This window comes from Chlorocebus sabaeus, chromosome 4 (assembly GCF_047675955.1).
Source record: "Chlorocebus sabaeus isolate Y175 chromosome 4, mChlSab1.0.hap1, whole genome shotgun sequence".
NCBI classification, from domain to species: Eukaryota; Metazoa; Chordata; class Mammalia; order Primates; family Cercopithecidae; genus Chlorocebus; species Chlorocebus sabaeus.
Window position 1 is genome coordinate 59,712,174 of NC_132907.1, and position 27,268 is coordinate 59,739,441.

General features: G+C 41.6%; 1 protein-coding gene across 3 annotated transcripts in view; it reads left to right on the forward strand.

Moving 5' to 3' along the window:
• Positions 1–4,158: 4,158 nt before the first annotated feature.
• PRLR (prolactin receptor) overlaps positions 4,159–27,268 on the forward strand; it is a 170,599-nt gene continuing 147,489 nt past the window's right edge. For all 3 annotated transcript variants that reach the window (XM_073014807.1, XM_007961343.3, XM_073014808.1), the window contains exon 1: positions 4,159–5,018. The gene's annotated coding sequence lies outside the window, so the exon portion shown is untranslated. The remainder of the gene's footprint in view (positions 5,019–27,268) is intronic.

Consider the following 27,268-nt stretch of genomic DNA (forward strand, 5'->3'; position numbering starts at 1 on the left):
AGCTATCATATTTTGCTTATCAGACTGGCAAGATAAGATTGATAAAGTCCAGTGCTAGCAAAAATGTGAGTAAACATCCTTGGTAAGAGTGGACACTCATAAACATTTGTAGATAAAATTTGGAAGTATATATGAAAATTTAAAATATTCCTACCCTGTGACTCAGTGATCTCATTTCTAGGGCTTTCTCCGACAACATATTTGGAGAGCAATTTGGTAGCTATCAAAATTTTAATGTTCGTTCTCTTTGAACCAACCACGCCATTTATTTTTTTTAATTTTTAATTTAATTAATTTATTTATTTACTTTGAGACATAGTCTCAATCTGTTGCCCATGCTGGAGTGCCATGGCTCACTGCAACCTCTGCTTCCCAAGATCAAGTGATCCTCTGGCCTCAGCCTCCCTAGCAGCTGGGGCTACAGGCATGCACCACCACGCCCGGCTAATTTTCGTATTTTTACTAGAGAGAGAGTTTCGCCATGTTGGGCAAGCTGGTCTCAAACTCCTGACCTCAGGTGATTCCCCTGCCTTGGCTTCCCAAAGTGCTGGGATTACAGGCAGGCGTGAGCCAACACGCCTGCCAACCCCTAAGTATCTATCCTAAGATCCATGCAAAGACAATCGTAGCAGCACTTCTTACAATAAAAAGCTGGAATTACTAAAGACCTAATAAAGGAAGAATGGTAGAATAAATTACAAACTATGTAACCATTAAAAAAAAAATGGAGTAAACCTATACATAGTTACCCAGAATATGTGATTTCATTAAGCTTAAAAAAGAAAAGTCACAGAAATTATTGCATTTTGAATTTTTAAAATATTTGCATGTGCATACAGAGACATGACTATATATACATATAAAAAAGGAGACAATCACCAATATGTCAATGGTGGTTACCTCCGAGATGGGATCAGATGAAGGAAAAAGAATGTGTGATTTGGAAGTACTATGTTTTACTTTACAGATAAAGACGTAGATTTTTTTTAAACAGTGCTAGGATTTGGGTTTTTGATTCTTTGGATATTTTTAGCAGTTTTCTATTTTTTTTCTAAAGAAAGAAACGTAGTTCTCCCACATATGGACACGCCATTCTTCCGAGGACCCTTAAGTTGACCCCAAGAGGAGCCCTAGCTGCTGTTCCCCATTAGAGGCCCCTTTTCAGCCGGAATTAGCCAGAAAGAGTCCTCACCCAAAACCCCCTAACAGCAGTTAGTGTGATATCGCCACAGGGAGCAATGTGGTAGGAGTTATTAAGACATTATTTTAGGCAGATAGGGAGGAAAAGGGGTCCTTGGGAAGTTATCGTTTTTTAAAGTATCTCCAGAAAAGTTTCTTGTAAAGCCCCGGCTTTTAGAACCAGTCTGGCAACCTTTGATACACAAATGCAGACCATTAGAAACCGGGTTCACCCAAACATGGCGATTCCTGGGACCTTCTTGCTCTTGCCCCACACGTTGCTGGCAACATGGCCACCCCCCCATATCTCTACCTGTGTAGAGCATCATGGCACCCCACATTTGCATGTTAAAAGACTAGGGTGGGAAGGCCAGCTCTTTCATGGGCTACCTGAATGACATGCCTAGTCCTGAGCCCTGTGCAAATCAAACACTGCCTCCTCCAGTCTCTGCCTATATACCTGGCTGGTATCTGCAGCAAATGGGGACTTCCTCTTTTGGCTTTGAAGCCTCACCCCCTCCCCGCCACCGTCTCTGTACAGGGAAGCTGCTTCTTTCTACCTTCCCCCTTTCCTTCTTGCCCCTTCTTGCCTGTTAACCTCTCCAGTCCTTAAAACCAAAAAAAAAAAAAAAAAAAAAGAAAAAGAAAAGAAATGTGCTTCTCAAAGAATAAAAATGAAGCAGCAATGAGAAAACATTCCCTATTTGAGAAGGAGGAGAGAGAAAAGGAGCAACAGCAGAAACCAACAGAGGAATGCCACAGACAGAGGGGAGCCAGAGGACAGCAGAGGCCTGGAAGCCAAGGCGTGAGAACTTCAAGAGGAGAAAGTGAATCAAAGCCCAATGCTGCAGAGAGGCCTGGAGGGCCCTCCCAGAGAGCAGCCAGTGAGTGGTAGTGGTGAAAGCCAGGTGCAAAGGGATTCAGGGGAGCCATTTTCCACCCTGCCTGTGCATTTTTGTAAAAAGAGAGAAGTCAGAGCTCCATTCTAAACCTCCTGCATTAGCTCTGCAAGTGGCACCCAGACAGTACATTTTAAACACTCAGGTGATTCCTGTTCACAGCCAAGGTTGAGAACCAGTGAGTTAAGGCATTGAGAGGGTAATAAGTCAGGAAAGCTGGTGTGTGTAAGTCATTCTTTCACTAAGTTTGGCAGGTAAAGAAATGAGTGAATTAAATTGTAAAGCCGTCAGAAGGGTCAAAGAAGATGTAGGAAGTTGTAGGTTGAGATAAAGAAGCCTGTGGGGCAGAAAAGATTAAATATGCAAGAAAGGTAGAGGAAAGGGGAAGGGAAAAAAGGAACTTGATGTTTCTAGAATTTGTTAGATGGCAGGCATTTTACATATGTTATCACCATTATTATTCCTTTGGATTTTTGAGGCATATGTTACTGTGTCCAATTTACAGTGAGAAACCAAGAATAGCAGGGACCCAACCCTGTGCCACTGCTGGGCTCTTCCTCTGCATCAGGTTGAGAAGCAAGGTCTTGGAGGAAGTAAACGGATATGGGGTCCAGGACTCAGCTGGGGGAGTCAGCTTGGAAAGAAGGATGAACATGTTCATTAAGACAGAGATGCAGAAATGAACTAGAGGAGGACATCAGTAAAGAAGCTGGAGCATATCAGTGCATAGAGAGGAGATAGTAACAGAACCACTGTGGGGCAGAAAGGGAAAATGTAGAGGCTCACTGCGGATTTCATCATCTCAGGAAAGCTGGGGCAAGGTAACTCACTGACCATGAGTACCCGTGGCTTTGTGACAGTGCCAAAGCAGAAAGTCAGCCCTGCCCTTCTTACCAGCCAGGTATGGATTAGCCACGCAATGACCAATCTGTAAGCTAGGAGTACAGACAAGCCGAGCTGCCTGTAGCTGAGTGGGAACCACTAGGAGGAAAAGCCAAGTCCCTGTCTTCTAAAAGCTGACAGTTTGGAGTTACCCAGAGTGATTTTCTATTTCACTGTTAAAATAGTCTAATTAGAACAACTCTTGTAGAACTGAGTGACCCTTTGCTTTGCAAAGGTCATGTAGAAATATTCTGCCACTGAGGATCTCATGTCGCCCAGTGGTTCTGAAAATAAATAGAAGTTGCGTACCTTCATGGACACCGATGAGTGAAAGTAAATATACCCTAATCATCAGAGGAAGCGTGTGCAGTCTGCACGTGAAAGATGCATCTCCCATTAGCTATTAGAACCAGCTGGAGTCTATGTTTTAATTGTACAAGGACGTGTTATTGATTGGGAAGCATTAGGTTATTATGCCCATGCAGTTGCTTCTGGGATTCCAGTCCAAAAGGATCACCAAAGCATCATGGGATTTTCAGTGGCTTCCTGTGGTTTGGCAAATGCCCACTGCTAACTGTGATTTCCAAGTTATTCCAGAGTGGCAGTCAAATCAAAGGAGAAAGCCTCGTGTTTCAATAACTTAAAAAAAAAAAGCCAGGTGTGGTGGCTCACACCTGTAATCCCAGCACTTTGGGAGGCCGAGGTGGGCAGATCATGAGGTCAGAAGATCGAGACCATCCTGGCTAACACGGTGAAACTCCATCTCTACTAAAAATACAAAAAATTAGCCGGATGTGGTGGCACGCACCTGTTATCCCACCTACTTGGGAGGCTGAGGCAGGATAATTGCTTGAATCCGGGAGGAGGAGGTTCCAGGGAGCCAAGATTATACCACTGCAATCCAGCCTGAACGACAGAGCGAGACTCCATCTCAACAACAACAACAACAACAAAACTCAAAAACCTTTTTTTAAAATATTCCTCGGTGGCCCTCTGGGTTGTGTAACAATCGGATGCATTAATTATTATGGCATCAAATGACACCAGCAACATACATAGCCAGAAATAACTATTTGATTCAGGCAGCTGCTACTATTTGTTTCAGTACTGTTAAATGTGGGGTTTTTGTTTTTGCAAGAGAAAAGGCGGTTGTGTGTGGTTTCAAGGAAAAGAAAACTCAGAACAACATGCAGCCCGTTAGAAAAGATCAATTCTTTATTTGTGGAAAACAACAGAAGTGGGGCTATTTAGGCACCACCAATGTTTATGTATTATATTCATATGGCAGATAATAAACACAGCACCCTGGAAGTTTGCGCTTTGGGTATTAAAAAAAGAAAAAGAAAGAAAGAAAAACCTTCTTAGGTCACTATCTTCTTTTGCTCCTTTCTATCTGACTCCTCAGGGAAGGTGCAATTCAAATCCCTGGAGAACCTCTCAACTGTTGTCAAGCTGCTGTTCAATGTTACTCAGAAATAAGGAAAGAAATTTGACACGGAGACACTCCACATCTTGGCTGCCTGGAAAAATATCATCTTTGAGGTCTTTCGACTCACTAAGTCATTTTTATTATTGTTTTGTCTGTCTATTTTCTGGTGCAGTCTCAAAGACGTGTGGCCCTAAGCATGCAAAACCGATCTGGGGGAAATCAGTTGTTTCCTCACGTCTTCGCAGGATTCTAGCTCCACCAACTACCTCCGTCGCCTTGTAAAACTGGCAGGCTCTGGACGTTTTGCATGCTGAAGAAAATCACTGTTTTGCCTCCAGCAAGGAACATAAATGTTGCAACACTGACTCCTCCTCTCATGAAGAAAGAGTGAACAAGTGCACGGAGTTGAGCTTCTTCTCACAGAGCCACCGGGCTGGGGACAGTGGAGCGGAGGCTGAAATCCCCAGACGCCGGTTTTCTGGGCTGGGCTTTCTGCCTTACTCACTCATTCTCCCTCTTTCTGGATTTTACCGACCGTTCGCGAAACAGCTTTCCACACAATGGAGCTTCACCTCCTCGTGCAGGAAGTGCTCATCGACTGATATGGCAGACTTTGCTCCCCGGCAAAAGTGAGTACCCATGGCGAGCTGAGGCCGCCTCCAACGGCGCGCGGCAGGGGCGGCGCTGGCAGCCGCTGTCCGGGCTGCGGGTTCGAGGCCCGCGTGCGGAAGGGAAGCGCGGTGGCCGCCAGCATGGGCTACTGGAGAGAACGCCAGCCGGGAGCCAGAGCCGCAGCCGGCAGGGAAGCCCAGGATCCGCCCGCTTTCCGCCCGGATGTCCCTTCTCAGAGGGGCTAAAAAATACTCTTAAGGTGCTTTGCCTCCACCACTGCCCCCAACCCCAGCTTTTACAAACTGCACTCGGCTTGCATTCGTCTTTGTCAAAGGCATCTTCACCTGCATCCTTGAGCATGAGTTTCGGCGTTGATTGTGGGATGAGTTTCGGCGTTGATTGTGGGATTCTCAGAATATAAATTATTTGCGTCAAAATAAAAAGAAAAGGAAAAAAGGGCAGGGAGGGGGAAGGGGCGCAGACAGGTGATGTGCTGACAGCCGGACTCGAGACTCTCCCACCAGCAGCCGCCGCCGCAGCAGCCTCGCGGGCATCCGGCGGGGAAAGTTTAGGGTTAGCAACGCTGACCCGAAAGGTGTTGCTCCTCCCAAAAGTCAGCAGGGGTAGGGGCAGGTGAGCAGCCTCTGGGCCGGACGCCGGAGCTGGACGGAGGCAGACGGCCCTAGGCAGAGGAATTGCAGCCCGGGAGGAAGCTGGAAGGAGAGCCCGCTGGAGGAGGGAGGAGGGAAGGGAAGGGGAGTTGGTTAAAGTCAGGCTAACTCAGGTAACTGGAGGGCCGGCCCGAGTGCTGCGGCAGGGGAAGGCAAGGGCTGGAGTCCTGGCTCTTTGAGTAGAAAACTATCCTTTTAGTGACCTCTACCTGTATCCTGAGGAAGCAACCCACACTGCCGGAAGAACAAGCAACATAGGGGATTCTATGACCGGACTTGAAAATGGTTGCAAAACATTATTATTAATCAGGAGGGATCACTTTGTCTTCATTTGTCAAGTTGACTGGCAAAGATTTCCCACCTGAAATCGTGCTTCACTTGACCAGGGAAGTGCTGCTAATCCCAATCCTGACCATCGGCTGTGCAAACTTGGGCAAGATACTTACCCTCTCTGGGCTTCGATTTTTTCCTGCAAAGTTTAGGTAATTAATTATTTACATATATAAATGTTTAATGAGGTGGAAGTGCTGCATAGTGCGAGAGAGGAGCAGATGAAAATATTAATTTCAGTGGTTCTTAAAAATTGGGAGTGATAGGTCCTTTTGAGGATTAGCTGTGAGTCCTCTTCCTGGGGGAAAATGCATATGGCATGGACATAAAATTTTACCTGCAATCCCTGAGGATTTGTGGATACTCCCTGAAAGCCATGCCTGAACCCTAGGTGACAATCCTTTGTCCCTCCTGCATCAAGACCACCCAGCCGACTCCTTGCTGGCAGTTGTGCTGACTGTGGGAGTAATCCACAGCCGCCTTGGGGGTCTGGAGTCAGCCATGCTGCTGAAGGAGACGGCTCCCCTGTCCTGGGTGAGCTCCGCACATGCTCTCTCCAGAGCTCTACCAGCCTCTGACTCCAGGGGACACCTCCTCACAACTCTTTTTAATGACTCTCCTAAGGCGACAGTCCTTACCCCTAGAATTTTCAGTCCCACCAACACTGGAGAGCCATCTAAAGAGGATCACTGTCTGAATCAGAGTGCTCTTCAGGTCACCTAGCTGGATGGCAGGGAGGCCAAGGCTTTGTTTGGAAATGAAGCACTCTTTGCTCCCTGAGGCATAGTATGAGTAGGCAGCTGTATTCTTTTGAACCTCTGTACTTTGCCTTTAAAGGACTAAGGACTGAGATCTCTGGGGACCCTGGGTGTTCCACAAGCAGTGCCAGCAAGGTACATCAGAAAACACACAGGGTTTTGGAACTCAGCAGACTGGGCTTCAGATCTTGACTCCCACACTGAGCAAGTCTCTGAGTTTCCCTGAGCTTCACTTTTCCTATCAGCACAATGAAAATAATGCTGCTTTTTTTCTCTTCTTCTTTTTTTTTTTTTTTTTTTGCATGGTTGTTGGGAGAATGGAAATACTATGTATCATGCCTAGCCCATAGTCAATGAGAAGCTGTTTTTATTAATATTAATGTGGCACCATAAGTAAGTGTTCAATAGTCTCATGCTTTTTAGAACAGTTTACTCTCTCTGTCTCGAGTAAAATTAGTTCTGGTCTAGTTATGCTCAAAATGGAGTGGTGGGCTCAGAATACAGAGTCAGACTGGCTGTTCCAGTTGTGCAATGTCAAGCAGAGCACTATGTATTGCCGGCAAGTAAAATATGTCCAGACCGGCATGGATACTTGACCTGTCTCTCAAGTCTCTCTTGACCCATAATCTTGAGTACAAAACAGCTAGAGCTGTGCCTGTAGCTGAAAACAGCCAGGCATGGAAAGAAGTCTTGTGGCTGGGTCCATGTTCAGAAACTGTAGAGACAAATGTCTCCATTGTCATCTTTCACAGCTTGGCACAGATGTAGCTAACTCAGCGTATACTCTCTCTCCATGGGGTCCTGGTGCCTCCATTGCAAGTGGTCAGCTGATATAGCAATAAAAGAAGGAAACATCGGAAACTTAAAAGGAAATTGGATATCCACAGAGTAGCCAAAGATCAGTATACTTTGGTGAGGTATTCCTGCATGCAAAGATAGCAATATTGATGCCTACTATTTATTAAGCCTTTAAGATATGCTAAGCACTTTCACACATTGCCTCAATTAATTCTCATAGCAAGATTGCAGGGTATGAGTTATCATTTAAAGCTTTACCAGTAAGGAAATTGAAACAGAAATGTACATACGCCCCCCACCCCACACCCCGCATCTGCCTAGCTCAGGAAAGGCAGAACCAGGATCCAAGCCCAGGTCTGTCTGACTTTGGCACCCACTCTTTTTCCACTACCCAGTGCTCCCAAGCTCCCCGATGTCAGAAACTTGCATCAGTCAACTGGATTAAGATTCTTCTAAAAGGCAGGAATAACCAAATCTAGTGGGTGCTTTGAAGTGGTGTGAACATGTACTTGGCTTGTGATACATATTAACAGGTAGCAACAACAAGATCACCTATGGGAGAAGAATATTCCTGGCCCTTCCCAAGCCCAGCCATTAGACTCAAGATTGGCGATACCTAACATTAGCAGGTGAGGCTGGCTCTCTGTCACTGACTTCCTTGGTAATCCTTTTAGTTAAACAGAGCTCTGGAATGTTCATTCTCTACCACCTTTAGAATCAGAACACCACTTACCTTTACCTCGCTGTGCTGAGCACATTTTCATTCATTTATTCGACAAACATTTGCTGAGCTCTGTTTTGTGCTCGGCACTTGATGACACGGTGGGGAATGAGACACACAGAATCCCAGCCCTTGTGGAGCTTCTGTGCCATAGAGAGTGACAGAAAACAGTCAGGTGAACAAATACATAAATAAAATCATTTCAGATACTGATAAATGCTATGAAGAAAATAGAGGCGGAAGGCTAGAGAGTGACAGGGAGTGGGACCAACTTTCAACAGGGTAGTTAGAGAAGACTGCCATACAAAGGTTACCCTTGAACTTAAACCTGCGTTTTCAAAAAGGGAGCCAGCCCTGTGAAAGTCTAGGGAAAGGGCTACCTTAGCAGAACTCTCAAGAGAAAGTTCTTAAATTGAAGTAAATGAAGCAGTAGAGCTTAAAGTCTGAAGATGGGCCCTTTAGAAGTTGAGTTGTATATAGGGGGACTTATTGTTTCAATGCCTACTGTACTCTTCTAGGCTCTGCTGTACACGCTGTTTATCTTCCCAACAATCTGGTGAGTTAGCTATATTTGTTTTTATTTTGCAGTTGAAGAAACCAAGAGTCATCAAGGTTAAGGAGCTAGTCCAAGGTTACGAAGCTGGTATTTGATTCCCTTAGTCTATTTCACTCCAAAGCCCACAACTATTTGCTAACACAGCATGTGGCCTTTGAGATAATGTCTTTTGGAGAAAGTGAGGGAGCCGGTAGAAGGAGAGTATCAAAAGTATATTAAGTAGCTAAATGTTGGCGATGATTTGTATTTGATGTCCCAAATTCCAGTTAGTGCACCTACACCTGAACTGTCCAATACAGTAGCCACTAGTCACGTGTGCCTATTGAGCATTTGAAATGTGGCTATTTCATATTGAGATGTACTGTAAATGTACGATGCACCCCAGATTTTTAAAGATCTAGTATTTTCCCGAAAAAGTAAACTGTCTCGACCCGGCGCGGTGGCTCATGCCTGTAATCCAAGCACTTTGGGAGGCCAAGGCAGTGGATTACCTGAGCTCAGGAGTTCGAGACCAGCCTGAGGAACATGGTGAAACCCCGTCTCTACTAAGAATGCAAAAATTAGCTGGGCGTGGTGGTGGGCACCTGTAATCCCAGCTACTTGGGAGGCTGAGACAGGAGAACCACTTGAACCTGGGAGGCAGAGGTTGTAGTGAGCCAAGATCCCACCATCGCACTCCAGCCTGGGCGAGAAAACTAGACTCTGTCTCAAACAAAAACAAAAGGAAAAGTAAACTGTCTCAATTTTTATATTGATTGTATATTGAAATGATAATATTTTAGCTATACTAGTTTAAATAAAATATATTAAAATTAATTTTACCTTTTTCCTTTTAATGTGGCTTAATAGAAATGTTTAAATCACATATATGACTCACATTATATTTCCATTGAGTAGCACTGATCTAGACTAATAAGTTGACAAATACATGATAGGAACTTTTTCCCCCTTCTTCCAAATGTAACTTCTTCCTCTATTCTTGTGTCAGGCTCCTTCTTATCTGCCCCCATATTCAGTTATTTGGTGAAGTGCGAGAGAAAAGAGGTCCCTTTTCCTTCTCCCCCACCCTCATGCTGCTGGTTAGCAGGTGATCATTTGAAGTCCACTATACCATGTCACTTTGGGATCTGATAAAATAGACCCAGTGATTATATTCATCACCAAGACCAATCCTCTCACTCAGGCAAATCTCTTGAGGCTTTCAAACGTCCTACAATGAAAAGGTCATTTTAAATCTGGATTTAAAGTTTTACCTTTAAATCACTTCCTAGTACAGTGTCTTTGTAGTTTTGGGCACTTTGTAAAATCAGACGAGGAGACAAGTAGAGCTTCATGTTTTTGTGCAAAGCTCATTAAATAAGTAATCTCATGCAGTAATAAATGTTTCTCCGTGTCCTCTTGCTTAAAACAGCATGAACAAAAAGTAGTCCCAGTTTCCAGAAGGGCTACTCCAGGGGCATCACAAAAGACCAGCTTTGGTTTCTTTTGTCCACTAGCTAAAGTGGCCCTCAAACATGTCAATGAAGTAATGATATAATTTTTTCCTGCAGTTTCGTTTATTTTAAAAAGAAGAGCAGTCAGATTCTGGTATTGCTGGAGAAAGCCTCTGACTTGGGAGAGCAAAGACCTAGATTCTGCTTTTGTCTAATCTACTGGTTTGCGTGTTACCCTCTCTCTCCCTTTTTTCCCCCGACTTTCTCCCTTACTTCCTGTAGTAAGTTTGGTGTTGATGACATAATGCCACAAAAAATGCTAATGGTGAAATGTACTGTACAAATTGGCCATGGTTATGATTGATAACCTGAATACAAATGGCTTCTCTAGACATGTGCCTGCAGGGAGGAATTGCCTTTATGTAGCTGCAGCAAAACATTATGTGAGATTCTCTTGGAATAACATTTGTTCATTTCCACTTGAAATCCAAATCTGGGAGAAATGGCAGTAAAGAAGTTGACAAGAATGAATCTTAGTGCATCTGTCACTGGTAGACTGAATTCTTTCTCTAGTCTATATAGGTTCCAGAGAGAGAACACCCAATTGAAAAAGGACAAGCTGGTTTTATTCACTGGCCAGAAATGGAAAATGAGAGACGTCTTGCTCTAAAAAGTCATCTTCTCCCCAGCTGTGGGAAGCTGCAGGATCGTGACAAGTTAGTTGTGGGGCGGGGAGCTATGTAAACACATGCAGGGAGGAAGTACAGAGACACAGACACAGATAAACATGCTTCTCCATGCATCCTATGGAGAAAAAATGGTGGCAGTTTTCTTCTAGGGGTGGGGAGCCCAGCATTATAGCGCTATATTAATGACTTAAATGAAACAAGGGGTGGCCAGTTCTGGTTTGCACTGGTTTCTTGCAGGCCTCTCGTATTTGGCAAAGGATCACCAAGCTCCTGAGACATCCCAGGCCATCTGGAGTTCTTTAAGCAGGAGTATCTATAGATAAAGAAACTAGGAAGATAACAATTTAAGACAATAATGAGCTTTCCCAGCTATTTCTCTAGGGCTGCCCTGGTAACATTTCTACATCAATAGCAACACATATTTTTCAGCATTGTGTAAGCCAGGAAATCTATGCTAGACTCCATGGGGAAAATAGAAGAATAAAACCTGGTTCTTGCTCTGGAGGAGCATAGTTCCTAGTTGGGAAGATGGACACAAACATAAAAGACCAATAGCATGTAAAGAACATTTTCTAAGTGTTACATGAATGATACAAACAAAGTTTTGCAATTCTGGAGGGCAGCATGCCCATAAGCTCTAAGATATATTAAGAAGGACCAGGTAGAAAATGGACATTGCGGTCCCTAAAGACACATGGAGAGAAGGAGAGAGCCACCTCGAATAAGAAAAAGTGCACAGTGGTGTGGCAGTGGAGATGTGCATGGGTTCAGGGGTGCGTGATGTGAAAAAGAACACTTGGCTTAATCCAATGGCTCCAGATCCGAGCTTTACATCAGAATCACCTGGGAAGCTTTTAAAAATTATGGATGCCTCAGCCCCACACCAGAGCTTCCATTTAATTAAAGACTAGGGCCTGGTCTCAGTGGTGTTTTTGTTTGATTTGGTTTTATTTTTGTTTCTGTCTCAATTTCCCAGAATATTCTAATATGAAGTCAGAGTTGAGAATCACTGAGCAAAACCTAAGATTTTTATATCATAATCATGGGACGTAAAATGAAAGAAGTAATCTTTTAAAGGAGATTAAATGGACAACGAAGAGTGTGGCCTTTAATTTGTGTAAATTGTATATACATGCACATTTGTATGTAGTCTTTTAAATTCACAGATAATTCCTCGTGGTGATTCTGTCTACTTGGATGATGTGGCTGAAAGCCTTTGTAACCAGCTGCCTACTCTTGTCCTCTGTGTACTTTGGGGGTATCCCACAGTAAATCCTAGATAAGTGGGGCACAATGGGTATCTCACAGGTGCTTGTTTCCACCAGGCTTTTTGTAATCATTGCCAAGGGCTTTATTATCATGCCTAATAGTGCCCACAGTAGCTATTTTATAAGCATCTGTAATCTTCCCTCACCTCTCCAACTTTACAAATTGAGAAATGGAGTTTAATTACTTGCCTTGGGCCAGGAGACTAGCTGGTGATGGAGGTGAAATGAGAATTCTCAGGGAGGTGAAATTAGAATTTCCAGCCACTGAATTCCACATATCTTATTAGACTCCCAAAGTGAGTCTACCCACTCTCCTGTTGGTGTTAGAATGTTATTTCTTACATGAATGAATTAGTGTCACAGATCAGTAGGTGAAGATAACTGGTTTACCTAAGCTGCCAACACTGTGATTATCTGAGTGTCAATGACCCATAGCCAGTCACAGTGGTCCTGAGAGCCCCATCCCTGATGCCTGGGAGCTCTCAGTCTAGTGAAGTTTGGCCTTGCGTATTTACAGTTTATCCACTCTAACATCTGGGAAATGAAGACTCTGGTTGCTATTCCGCCACTCCTAACCCCACACTTTATGGCTGTTCTGACTTCTCTTCTCGGAAGCTCTTGTTCACTGAAAGGATATCACCTTTTTGTTATACCGTTGAAAAAAAGAGGACAAAGCCCAACATTTGAAACAGCTGCTTTTTTTTTTTTTTTTTTTTTTTGACAGAGTCTTACTCTGTCTCTAGGCCGGAGTGCAGTGATGCAATCTCGGGTCACTGCAAACTCTGCCTCGAGGGTTCAAGCTATTCTCCTGCCTCAGCCTCCCGAGTAGCTGGGATTACAGGCATGCGCCACCAAGCCCAGCTAATTTTTGTATTTTTAGTAGAGATGGGGTTTCACCATGTTGGCCAGGATGGTCTTGATCTCTTGACCTCCTGATCTGCCCACCTTGGCCTCCCAAAGTGCTGGGATTACAGACATGAGCCATCGCACCTGGCCAACAGCTCCATTTTAAAGAATCCTCTATATGTGTTGGGAGCTACTGGGTTCACTGCCAGTGGTGAGAGTGGGGGTGGGGGAGATGGAGGTTCTTCTGAAGGACAGTGTGGGAAAAAAGCCAGAGTCTTGGCAATACAGCCTCTTTACACACAAAAAAAATTTGTACCATTCCCAAATGGTTGGGTTTTCTTTCCCTGTCTCCGAATCCATTATTGATTTAAAACAATTTCCAAAAGCTTTAGCAGTAGCAAAAAGCAAGCCTCTTAAACAGTGTTGCTCCACACTGATTGCACGTGAGAGTCACCTAGGGAGCTTTAAAAACAACTCATAGACTCACTGAATCAATATTCTGAGAAGGGGCCTGGACATTCGTATTTATTTGCAGTTCTCCAGGCTTATAATATGCATCCAGGGCTAAGAGCTACTACTGGTCAGCTATGATCCAAATCTTAATTACTTATTTATATTTCTTCTTTTGCCTTGTTTTAGAGTCTCATGGCCCAGAAAACCATCAAAATGTATTTTTGTTGAGTAGCAATTTCATCATTTTGTTCTTAAAAAACATGATTTTGAGCATAATTTAAGTTTACTACTTCTATAGAGAGACCTCACACTCAGTAGCCTCATGACTAAAATTTTCTGTGTGCAATTTAGAAATCAGATTGCCAGAAGCTTGCTAATTAATTATGAGATTGAAAGATAAATGTTAAGCTTTCCTGCCACCTATATATTAGATTTCCCAATTGCTATGTTAATCTTTAGTTAACCAAGACTTGCTTTCTTGTCTCAGCCATTTTAAAGCCAATTAACTCTGTTCCTGTTCACACCCTTATTAAAAATATAATTACAGCAGTAGTCTCCAGGAACTGTCATTGGGTAGGCTTTACCAAGGTAAATTAGCCAAGAAATAACTAGGCTGTGTAACACCCTCTCAGACCCTGGAAATCATTTTGGTTGCAGAAGCTACTTGGTATCAGAGTAGCTGGGGTACTCATAAATTTGGATTTGGAAAAAGCCAATTCCAAGTCATCCTAAATGTGGAAGAATCTGTGATTTCGAGAATGATTCTGGAATCAACTATCCAAGGTCCAGCTAAGTCTAATACATCAATCCTCAGAAGGTTGTATTAATAACAAAAAGAAACCAGGTTTTTGTATTAGATTTGGTGGAAGAGGTTGGGGGACAGAAGATGATGTAGCATTTTGTTTTCTGGGGTGCTGAGATTGCGGGATTAGGAGAAAATAAGAAAAAAGATTGCAGGGGAGAAGGATGGACAGAGACCTCCTGTTAGTCAAGTATCATGGGCATCAGAATTTCTTTATTCACTCAACTAATGTTTATGGAGGTCCTGCTCCGTCCCAAAGACCTGTTATAGGGACTGGAGATACAAGGATGAAGTTCCTATTCTAGTGTAGTTTACATTCCAATAAGAGGAAATAGATATCCACACTAAAAACAAACAGTAAATAAAACCCAATAAATTAGTCAGTACTATGAAAAAAAATGCAATGAATTGAAGGGAATAGAGTTTGCTGAGGGCTGCTTTCAATAGCTTGTACAAGTTGCACTGTCTGAGGAGGTGGTCTTCAAGGCAGCACATCAATACTAAAAAGAAAAACATGCCGAGAGCTGGCAGAAAGAAGGCTTCAGGCAGAAAGAACAACAGCAAAAGGGAAAAGGTCTGACTTGTTCAGGAAACAGAAAGGAAACCGTTGTGGCTGGACCCAAGGTAAGAAGCAATGAGGGACAGGTGGGAAAAGAGCAAGGAGGGCCCAAGGTCATTTAGGCTATTAAGTGCTTTGAGAGCTTAACATCCTAACTCATTGGGAGATTTTCAGCAGGGAAGGAACATGGTTGGCATTGCCTTTGAGAGCTCTTCCCAGCTTCTGTGTGGAGAATGCTTTGAAGACTGAAAGCAGAGGGTTTGTAGGAGGCTGATCGGAAGTACAAGCAAGAGGGAAGGGTGGATCATGCCAAGGTGACAGCAAACGAGGTGGAAGAGGTGTTGGATTCAGGATGGAATTGGGAGTCAGGGCCGGCATGGCTTTCAGATGGAGGGGACCAGCCAAACTGCTAGAAAACCTAGTCCTGTTCAAGATGAGTGTTCCTGCCCTACCCTTGTTTTAGACCCCTTGTTTTGAACCAAAACAGAATAACATCTAGTGCTATTTTAAAACATTAGGAATTTTAACCTTAACTTGTTTAAGCAGAACGAAACAAATCCCTGCCTGGTGAGAAACTTCTGTTTGCTGCTTTTGCCTCTTAACCATAAAAATTTCATCCTGTCTCATAAGACTGTTCTGATGGCTTTTGTTGTTTTTGATTACCGTGCTTTTCGTAAGTGCTGGAAAGGTCACATTCACATTACTAGTTTATCTCTTTTCTGAGTGTTTTGACACTTTGGCTGTGTTTACCAAGGCCTTCCTGCTGTCAGACATTTACATGGGGCTTTCTACAGTTGCTCAGTTTCTCCGCAGAAATGCTAATATAATCGCAAGCATTTAGTGGGTGCTAACTATATACAATGCCTTGTTTTAAGAATTTCATGTTTTAACTCATTTAGTCCTTCCAGCCACCCTTTATAATAAAAAGTAGGTACTCTTATTATCATTTTATAGATGAGGAAACTGAGGCAAAAAAAGAGGTTAAGTCATAGGCCTAAGATCATACAGCTGGTAAGTAGTAAAGCCGGGTTTTGAACTGAGTCTGTCTGTAGAGCTCTGGGTTCCTAGCCACTATGTTGTGCCACTTTGCTGTATAATTGAAGCTGCCACCTTCAGAAGTAGACTTGTTTCTCCTGCAAAAAACCCAAGGTACCAGTAGGAGGCAGTAAAACTGGGCTGGGCTTCCAGGAGTGGGACTGGTGGGGAGATGGCATAATCTAGAGGCTGAACGATCCAACCCCCCTCCAGAAAGGCCTCACATCTAAACCACCTGCCATCTGCCAAGGTGGGAGGATAAATTACCACCCCCCAGACAGGGCTCTGGCTGGTTAAAGTTGCCAGTAGCAGAGGAGTCTTGATGAAATGCCGCCTCTTTTCCCCAAACTCTTCCTGCCTACTTTTCATAGTTTCTGTGTTGTACCCACCCACCTGCCACTTATCGAAGACTGAAGAAACCAGAGTTATTCAACAAGCCATGAAGCAAATTCTAATTGCTCCCTACAGCCATCTGAGGCCGGCCTTTGCAAACTTAAAAAAAAATTTAAAAAAGATATAGAGAGAGTCATATTAATTTATTTGTTACCACATTATTTCCTTTAAAATTTTGATGGCTTCTGTGGCGGGCGCCTGTAGTCCCCGCTACTCGGGAGGCTGAGGCAGGAGAATGGCGTAAACCCGGGAGGCGGAGCTTGCAGTGAGCTGAGATCCGGCCACTGCACTCCAGCCCGGGCAACAGAGCAAGACTCCGTCTCAAAAAAAAAAAAAAAAAAAAAAAAAAATTTTGATGGCTTCTTTCCAGTGTTTTATTAGAAGTGAAATAAGCCTAGGAAACACAATATTTCATTCTGTCTTCTCTACTTTTCACTGCATATCTACCTTCAAAAATGTTTTCTCGCGAGTTAACTTGGTTTCTCAATAACTAGCGTGAAAGTAACAGATGTTCCTTCCTCCCTAATGATAGTAACAACAATGGATTTAGCAGAATTGAAGTTTATACAAGGAAATGCATTAAGATTTTAATTTAAGTAATGAATTCTTCAGCAATGGCTGTAAAGACAGTAATTGTGATGATTTGTCTTCTATACTATATGTTTAAACTGGTTATATATTTTAATTACATAAGAGGCAACGTTTTTGCTCCAGTTTCCATAGGATTATTTTCAATAAAGATTAACATGCGTTCATTGGAAGTGTTGAATTTACCTAATCAAATCTTCAATCTGTTTATTCAACTTTAATTTTCAAAAAGAGTTATTTTAAAATATTATATGATACGTGTCAGATATTTCTTGTGGTTAACTTCCAAATTTAAAACTGCAAAGAAAACAGAAATTCATATATATAGTTGCAGTAAACTATACTCAATTAAGTTTGGAAGATTGCAGTGGCAACATCAGTTAATTAAAGTTTGAAAGCTATTTCAAATCTTTGCATATTCTCCAAATAACTCAGAATCCTACAGAAAGCTAAATCTTTTAAAAAAAATTATCTTCAAACCAATAATATAAATTCCTTCTTTATTGGGATGATTTTGGTTAAATATTTAGCAGAAAGTAAGGGTGAATATATATTAGATATAGATATGTCCCAAGCTAAAATCAAGTCGTTTAAAGATCAGAGCAATTAATGGCAGTTATGTGATCACAGGGATGAGTCTATTACCTCCCTCAGGGTTTGATTCAATGAGCTTTATTTTTCTCTTAACAACTTTTCTTTACTTTTCAAAGGATGTCATTGCAACCATAATAGTGTTCATATCTGTGACTTTTATATTTTTATTTATTTTTATGCATGGTTTAGAATTCATTTAGTTCATTTAAAATTCAAAGACACAAAAGCGCGTTCATAAAAATATGTCCCTCTCTCCTGTCCTCCAGCCTTTACAAAAATATACCATATATATGAATATGGGCCAGATACCCTTTTAAAGTTATCTCACACGCAAGATGCTATGACTGTGCGAAGCCAGAGCCTATAGACTATTGCTGATCCCCCAGTAGTAGTAGCAGTCTCTTTAGTGGCCCTGGAGCTTCTTTTCTAAACTCAAGTATATTATTTAGTGTGGCTATTTAGGGATGAACAGCATTATTTTCAGAGAAAAGTACAGAAGAACAGATGAAATCACACAAGATGCACACATCTGGGTATTGGTGGGCATGTACTTCCAGTGGTGAGTTTATAAATAATCTAGATAGAGTTAAGTATCAGGTTTAAGAGTCCTAGGATCTAAGCCTGCACGGGTTCAGTCTTCTGCAGGAACTTGGGAATGCTGGCATGTACACCCACTTTCAGGAGACTGGAGGTATAAGTTCTTCTCTGCATTTGTCTCAGGTCATCACAGGCCTCAGAAGTTTCTCAGCAGAAAAGGATTGCATGGGTTGGATGTCCAGAAGGATACATGGAGTTAAACATCAGTCAGTGGAGCTAGATGCTTGCTAAGATTTGGGAAGAGGATGAGGGAAGGCAAAACCTGTGACCTAAAGGGGAATTCTCGAATGTACTCATTCCACTCATGGTATTACTCTACTACCTTCATTTATCACCTTGTGTCAAACATAGACTTCTTGGTCAAGACTACTATGCTATAAGCTTCCTGAGGGCAGGACTGTGACTTATTCTCCTTTGTATACTCTGCCCCAGTGCCTAACAATGTCTTTGGAATTGGAATGTTCAATAAGTGGGTTAAACTTTTGAAACTGAATATTTCAAATAATCACAGATAACAGATGGTTAAAAACCAAGTTCTTGTCAGCCCAACTAGTGTCAAAACCAAATCACTGTCCATGTCTTCAAAAGAAATGAAAGTTTTCTAATTACCTATATAGGTCTGGTCCCAAAACTATAAGGCGGCACGCTGTCTTTGGTGTTGATCTATGTCCCGGGTTGTCCACAGTCATCACACACTAATGACCACTTGTACGTGTATTTCATCTAGAGGATCGCACAGTGTGGTATGCTAGACCCAAGGAATAGGTTTACCTGCTTATTTCACTTCTCCACTGTCATCCTACTCTGTTTCAGGAAGAATTTCTTTTACTTCTGCTTACCCTATTAAGATGCCCCACATAAGCCCCCAACTCCTTTTCTTGTCCCCCTCCCACTTTGTGGTCTGTTTTCTTCTGTCAGACCCCTTCTTCCTCCAAACTGAACCTCCCTGAGAATATACCAAATAATTCAATAAACCATTCAGGCCACTATTGTTCAATAAATGAGCACTTCCAGAATTTGCATTTTAAAAGTAGTTCAACCTCAAGTCTCCATTGGTGGAAACGTCTCTATGATCTAGGTGAGAGAAACATTTTGAGAGCCTGTGGGAATCTCCAATAGCACCTTGTAGTAGCTTCTTCTGGTGCCCGTGTAATACCACAATTTCCAGAAGCCTTGCTGATATCCAGCTAAGTGAAAAGAAAGCCCTCAGTTCCACAGTTCTTTCTTCTAGATCTTTTTTTTTCTTTTCCCTTTTTTTTTAAACAGAGTCTTTTTCTGTCTGTCACCCAGGCTGCAGTAAAGTGGTACAATCTCAGCTCATTGCAACCTCTGCCTCCCGGGTTCAAGCGATTCTCTTGCCTCAGCCTCCTGAGTAGCTGGAACAACAGATGTGTGCCACCAAGTCCAACTTTTTTTTTTTTTTTTTTTTTTAAATAGAGACAGGGTTTCACCATGTTGACCAAGCTGATCTCAAACTCCTGACCTCAAGCTATCCACCCGCCTCAGCCTCTCAAAGTGCTGGGATTACAAGCATGAGCCGCCGTGCCCGGCCCTTACTTCTATTTCTAAATAGCAATGGATTCCACTCTTCCAAGGACCTGGAACTTGCCCTAGGGTTGAGGGTCTTTTGTACTTCTTGCAACTGAGAACTTTCACTAGAATCAGACAGACAACATAGATCTCAGCTCTAGTTTTCCAGGAGTGAAGCTGTGCAGCAAGTGAGTTACCTCTCTGTCTCACTTTTCCATCTGTACAATGAGGCTACTAAACATACATTCCAGGGTTGCTGCGAGAAAAAGACAATGCATGTACAACACTTGGCACCAAGGAAGCACACAATTCATGGGAGTAATTGCTATCATACTCACCAAAGAGTTCATGATTTAATGGGGGACACCAACACATGTACAGTCAACAGGGTAAAATACTAAGGGCGTGGGGCAAGTGTTGAGTCTGAGCTCAGTACAAATTTATGAGCCTCAAAGGCCCTAAAACATCCCTTACCACTCACTTCTATTTCACACCCTTCTTGCACTTCACCAACAAACCAGCAACATGCTTCTGGTTGGCAACCCTTATAAAAGAATTTACCTTCTGTAGTTAAGTCCAAAGCTCTTACTGCTTACCACATGACAGCCAATAAGATAAGGTATTGGGGCAAGGAAGATGACTTTATTTCAGGGAGCCAGCGATCCTCGAAGATGGCAGACTGATATACTAAAGAACCATCTTAAGTTGATAGATTGTTAGGCTCCTTTTATGTTAGGGGAAGGGGGAACAGGTAGGGGGTTAAGGTCTACAGGTGCCTGGTGACCACAGGCATTTGGGCATCAGCAGGGATCTGAGGAGGTTGCAAAACTTCTTTGTTCATGGTCAACTACTTTCCAGATTGACCTTGTTTCTATAAATCTTTAAGATGGCATTGTTATTTGTGTGCATACTCTCTAATCTCCTCAGGGGTCTGTTCCAAAAGAGAGATGGTCATTAGTTCTGAAGTTAAACTATAATCTAAATTCTTTCCATCATTAGCTTGGCCTATGTGCAGGAATGAGCAAAGGCAGTTAGCTTGTGAGATTAGAAGCGAGATGGAGTTAGCTATGTGATATTTCTCCCACTGTTATGCATCTCTGAATACAAGAGCAATACATTTCTTCTTTTTGCTGTGTTTGCTTCAAGCCTGTGCCCCTGAGAAACTGGGTGACCCAGGGAAGTTTTACTTCTCTTGAACCTCAGGCTCCATCTTTCTAACAATAGAGAAATTAATGCCTGCATCCCAGGCCCTTTTGGGGGTGGAGGAAGATAATGGTTGAGAAACTTCTCATCTATAGTTGATCCTCAATGAGTTTGCCCCTTTTCCTGTGACACTGCTTATGTATTTGGATGGTTCGAGCAGTGCGTCACACGTGGAGGAAAGGCAATGGAATGATGACAAATAGTTTGTTGATTTGGTGCTTTGTACATTCACCCACAAATGGCACACTTTCAAGGCCACTGTTCTTGCCAAATACTATCTGAAGAGCTAGGTTATGAGCCTTTGGAACCCAGATCTGATAAGTGTGGAGGAAAACTCCTCAAGGGAGATGAAGCTAGGAGATTAGCAGAATATACTTTCTCCATGTGTCCCACATTTGATGCCAGCAGGCAAACCAGCGCCAGCTGGGCAGTGTACAATTCCCAGAAATAAGGAAAGGGTAGAAGCACCTGTTCTTCCTCTAGCAAAACCAAGGCAAATGGAAAAGCTCAGAAATATATCAGCACCATTAGCAAGAGGCACAATGGGGAAGGCTGGAAATGTGCTGAGGAAAATCACATTGCTGGTCAATGCATAGCTGCCTGCTGGAGAAGAGAGTATGCAGACACACCTCAGCCTGGACAAAGGCCTCCAGGACCAGGGACTGTGCTCTGCAGGAACTGGGCCCCAGGCCCAGTTTGAGGACTGAAAACCAGCCCAACAAAGCATAAGTGTTTCCATTTGTGAGAGATGAAATGATATGGGTTTTGTGACTCACTAAACCACTTGGAAGGCCAAACAGTTACGAAAGCAAGATGCCTGGCTTCTTCTAGCCACATGGAGGGGTCCTCAGACTTGAGTAGCTGTGTGCCACTTGGGTGGCTGCACCAAAAGGAACAGTGAGGTTTAGAAGCTTGTTATTGTTCATTGTTCAGTTTTGTTTCTGTCTATTTACTTCTAATTCCTCAAATATTATTGTGATTACTGGTATAGAAAGGAAACGTTCATTTGTGAGCAAAGTGTATAGTAAGAATTTAATAGTGAAATTCTCAGGAAAAAAAAAAAACTAAGATAGATAAAGAAACAGCAGCAACATGAGCTCCAAATATCTTCAGTTGTATTGTTAGGGTGAGAATTCATCATGTAAAGGGAATGCTTTGAAATCTAAGGCATAATCCAAGTGCGATAACCTAACAGGTTGTGGATTTCTTTTAAAGTAGAAATCACATGTGGCTTTGGGAAATCATCAACTGAAGCATAAGCTATGCTTATGGATTCTCGCTGTGTTATCACTTAGACTGGTTATATAAAGACTTGGCAATTCCATGTACAAATGTAAAACTTCCCACAATGGTATTTTATGGGGATCTCCTTTTACAAAGTAGTCATTGATCAGGACTTTTTTCACTGATATATTCCTTTGGAAGCAATGAATTTTAGTTAGAATATGATTATTGTACAATGTGGTAGGTAGCTCTGATTATTCAAGCAGCTAGGACATTATTCAGTGGCAAAGCATTAAGCTAGTCTGGAATCTTTCTTCTGTGTAAGCAGGCAGCTGCTGTTGAGACTTTCTCTTTGTGGGTGAATTTGCCCAGCCAATGCCAAGCATTCAATGGGAGTAAGGGAATGACACTGATCACTGTTAATGACAGCTAACAATGAAATGCTTTAATGAATCTCATACTTGGACTTGGCTGCTAAGCCAGAGCCCTGTACTTGAAGAGCTTAATCATGATGCCTCAAAATTTAGAACTTGACCCTGAACTGCTATGGCTTCCTCCCACCCTCAGTTTTGAGAGAAACTTTAAATTCGCTAGGGGATTCAACGTTTTACATGTTTGGATATGAAAAATGGGAACAGTAATGTCCAAACAATGGAGTAGGCTTCTATATTGTTCTTTTCATTTAGGCAGTATAACTGACATGATTATCAAAGTCATGTTATAATACATGTATACACATTAATTTTATACTGGGGACTTCACTAGGGGGAAAAAAGGGAAGTCCCTGTTTGTGAAGACTATGATTTTGGTTTCTTTCTGAGTAAAGCACTGCTAATCTCTTTGCTGTACAGGAAAGCGTGGTGTTAGGTTCTAAAAATCAGAAGCCCCAGACCTTAATTTCAACTAATCTGATGACATCATTTTGTACTTCTGAGTTTCATTTCCCAATAATTTCATGTTTCTAAGTAGGTGGGGAGCCCAGAATCGAAAGGCATCAAAAAGAGCTAAATGTAACCAGAAACCTGCTAACTCACCAGCTTTCTAAAATTCAGGAAGTATCTTTAGCTTGATTGCCGAACGTCCAAGGACATGATGATCAGATTAATGGGTATTTTTTCAGACTCTTTACATGATTATCAGAAATTGCTGCCCTGGCCAAAATTGTACACCTACCAAGAGGTATTACCTAGAAGAACTTATATTCATCTACTTAATGTGGACCTTGAATATTAAGGATGCTCTTAATATGTTCTAGACTGGAGTCAGCAATATTTTTCGTAAAGAGCCAGATAGTAAATATTTCTAGGCTTTGTGGGCCATATAACCTCTGTCACAATTCCTCACCTCTGCCCTTGTCACACAAAAGCAGCCACAGAGAATGCATAAATGAATGAATGTGGCTGTATTTCAATAAAACTAGACTCTCTTAATGCCAAGTATTTGTCTGCTGGAATAACACAGATTAATTTATCCCTGAATCTGTTTAACCTATTAATATTTCAGTCAATATTACATTAATATTTTATGAATCTGGTGTCATATTATACATGAATTTATCTGAATATTTGGTTAATCCATGAATATTTACTCAGTATTAGTACTACATCATGAATCTGTTATCAAGTCATATATGAATTTTTTTTTAAAAATTCCCTTATTTAGATTGTCAATAACGTCAATAAGCAAGTATCTTAACTATCTATAGGGTTATATAGTAGATCCTCTCCCCATTTTGTAACTCTTTCTGTTACAAGGAATTTTACATTATTATGGTATTGGGAAGTAAGTCTATTTATCCTGTCCCTATCTGTCTTCATATTAACCATATTCTGTTATAGCTTTTATCTTTGCAGACAGAATAGTTCAAATCTTCATGATTTGTCCTTAAACAACCCCCACTTCCTCATCCTCTTGAACATTTTATGCCTCCATCACTGTCTCTTCAGGCCTTGTGAGTCCTTGAAGTGCAGTGACTAGGCTGGAACATGGTGTGCCAGGTTGGTCACATCACCTCTTCCTAATGATGCCCCGTTGTACCTTTTGAATATGACAAAGAATAAACAAGTCAGAAGTGTGAAAGTGGGGGAGAAATTGAGAAAGCGCAGGGGATTTAGGGGAGAGCAAAATGGACTACAGGAAAAGCAAACATTGACTTTTGCAAAATGCTCTAAGCTGGTTACAAATGCATTCCATAATTCTCTAAACCTTAATTATAACCACAATTAAGCTTTCTGGTGTGTTGGAATAAGAACAAAACTAAAATCCTTCTTTGTATAGGAATAATCCTGCAGTAATTTAGAGCCAAGATCTCTAGTTAGGATGGGCGCAGTGGCTCATGCCTGTAGTCCCAGCACTTTAGGGGGCTGAGGCAGGTGGATTGCTTGCGCCCAAGTAGTTTGAGACCAGCCTGAGCAACACAGCAAAATGCTGTCTCTATAAAAAAAAAAAGTTAAAAAATTAGATGGGCATGGTGGCACGCACCTGTTGTCCTAGCTACTTGGGGGCACTGAGGCAAGAGAATTGCTTGAACCCGTAAGGTCGAGGCTGCAGTGGGTCATGATCACGCCACTGCACTCCAGCCTGGGTAACAGAGTGAGACCTGTCTCAGAAAAAAAAAGGAAGAGATCTCTAGTTAGAGTTTGTCTCTGATGGATATCAACCATGCAAATAGTTTACACAAACCACATTCTTTCTGTAGAATGAGAAAATCTTGGATGTAATTTAGCATAATGAGCTGAATAACTCTAGACTGAGCTTTGCTGCCCAGACAGGACTCTACTTCTGATCTGGGAAGGTCTACCTTTGCATTGAATTCTCTCCTCTTCTCTCCTGACTCAGTGAGAAAAGTTTACATGAATTTACTGAGATCAGTTATAGAAGGAACTGTGTGTCATTGAAAGTCCTGTGCAGAAATTCATATTAAAATATATCATGGTCATCTTTGGGAATGATTCTGCAAAATTCATAAAACAAAGATCTCCGAAACCCTAAGACACAGTGTGCGGGATGCTAAGGGAATAATAGTGAGCTGAGTGGTCTCTGCCTACACAGTGCTTATAATATATTGAGGAAAGAGATCTCAATCAAATTCAAGTGCATTTATGTGTATGTTAAGGACAACAAAGGAGAGAGACATTCATCTGTAAGAGAATAACCCTGTCAAAGTGCTGACTGATTTAAGATCAAAATGGGAAGGTAACATTTTCTCAGTACCTGCAAAGGCACTGAGGTGGGAGGGAGCATGCCAATACAGGGAAATGAAGAAACCCAGTGTGTATGAGCCAAGTTGAACAAAACATGAGAAGAAGCTGGAGAATGAGAGGGACAAGGTCCCAGGCTCTCAAGGAGCAAGGGGAAGCCTTTGGGGCATTTGAAGTGGAGGGGTGGCATGATCTTGTGCGTAGTTTTTAAAAGAACCACTCAAGCTACTCTTTTAAGACTATTATGGGAGGCCAGAGTAGATGCCTATAGACTTATACAGAAGTTAAGGCAGTTGATAAGAAGATAAACAATGATGGTAACTTACCTCGCATGCTTTTTAGATGATAGGCTAGAAGGTGGCCCAAGCCCGTGTACCATCGTGGCACAGTGAATACGTTTTCCTTCTGGAACGTGGAAATGAATATTGTGCCACACAGCTTGATTGACACTCCCCAATGACTTTTAATACTGTGGGATCTCCGGCACATACTTCAGAAGATGAGAAAGGAGTTTTAATTAACCTCTGTTTAGGAACTCAATAGACATAATTTTCATTAACATCTTGGTATTTCATCTCCGTGAATTATTTCCAGTGATAAAGCTAGTTGGTTTATCCTCCAGGACTGCTCAGTTCTGAACAGTGGGTCTTAAGTACTCTTTGGAATTCTTTGAAGGTGTTTTTTTTTTCATTTTTGTTGACTACCTCTCTACTCATTTTGCCCCAGAAAAAAAGTAGTCATTTCTCTGATCAGGGAAATCTAAGAAAGGCTTATTTCATTTGGTACATTAAAGAGATGGAAGAAAGTAACTTTACATAAGAATATAAATGTCAGCTGTCCAGTATATTATGGAATAGATTTCTCAATTTGCTGAAAGGTTAGGAAAATGGATTCTTACATAGGCTTAAAATTTTTATAATTTTTTTGGCATTTTAGAATGAAATAAAGAAAATCAGTATCATCCTCATCTCATCACCCAGAAGAAAAAAAAATACTGATATGTGGTGAAATATTTTCCTCTCTCATTTTTAAGAAGAATCGGGAATAGATTGTATACATATTTTTCAAATTCTTTCTACTTAGTGTTATATGACAATCAATAATATATGTGTATATAAGTAGCAATAAATCATTCCTGAAAACTTGTTTTTTAAGCTTATATAACATTCCATCATATGGATGTACTGACTTTGCTAATTTGTTAAGTCTAAAATAATATTCATTTTCATTTCTTTGACTACTAGGTATAATTAATTTTTCATACACTTACTACCCTTCATACTTCTTCTTTTATTGATTTCCTTTTATGTTAATTATCAAGATTTCTATTTGACTCTCAACATTTTCTTAATTTTTTATCATTAATAGATGTAAAAAAATTCTTAATTTGTAAAAAATAACCCCTTTTCATCTTAAAGATAGCAATCTATTTTCTATAATACTTGTTATAAATATTTCCCCAGTTTGATGTTGGTCTTTTAATTTTGTTTAAAGTATTTTTCACAAATGAATAAGCTTTTGTGGCTTGAAGTGTGTTCATTTTTTTCATTTGTGATTACAGTTTAGTTGTTGATTCAACACGTACTTATTGAGTGTTTTGTGTTCAGCACTAAGCGTGACACTAGAGGTAAGACAAAAAACCAGGTACGGGTGGTTTTGCCAGTTAGAGATTACAATTTAATGAAGGGATAGCCAAACAAAACCAGGTCATTATAAAATAGCATATTACAAGCTATGCAAGAGGAAATACAAGTGGGAAGAAGTACCTGATCTGGACATGGGGGGTAAAGGAAGGCTTCTGGAAGGAAACAACCTTCTAGCTGAGAATGAAGAAAAATGGCAACATGAATTTAGAGAGAGGAAACAATATGTGTGAAAGTGTTGTTCAGTGTCCTAAATGTTAAAGGTCCTGTTTCCCCAGAACATGGAGTGTGTGTGTGTTTGTGTGTGTGTGTGTGAAGGAGCAGGGCAGGGTGATGGTCAAGTGTGAGCATGAGACCACTGGGGAGGCTGCGGCAG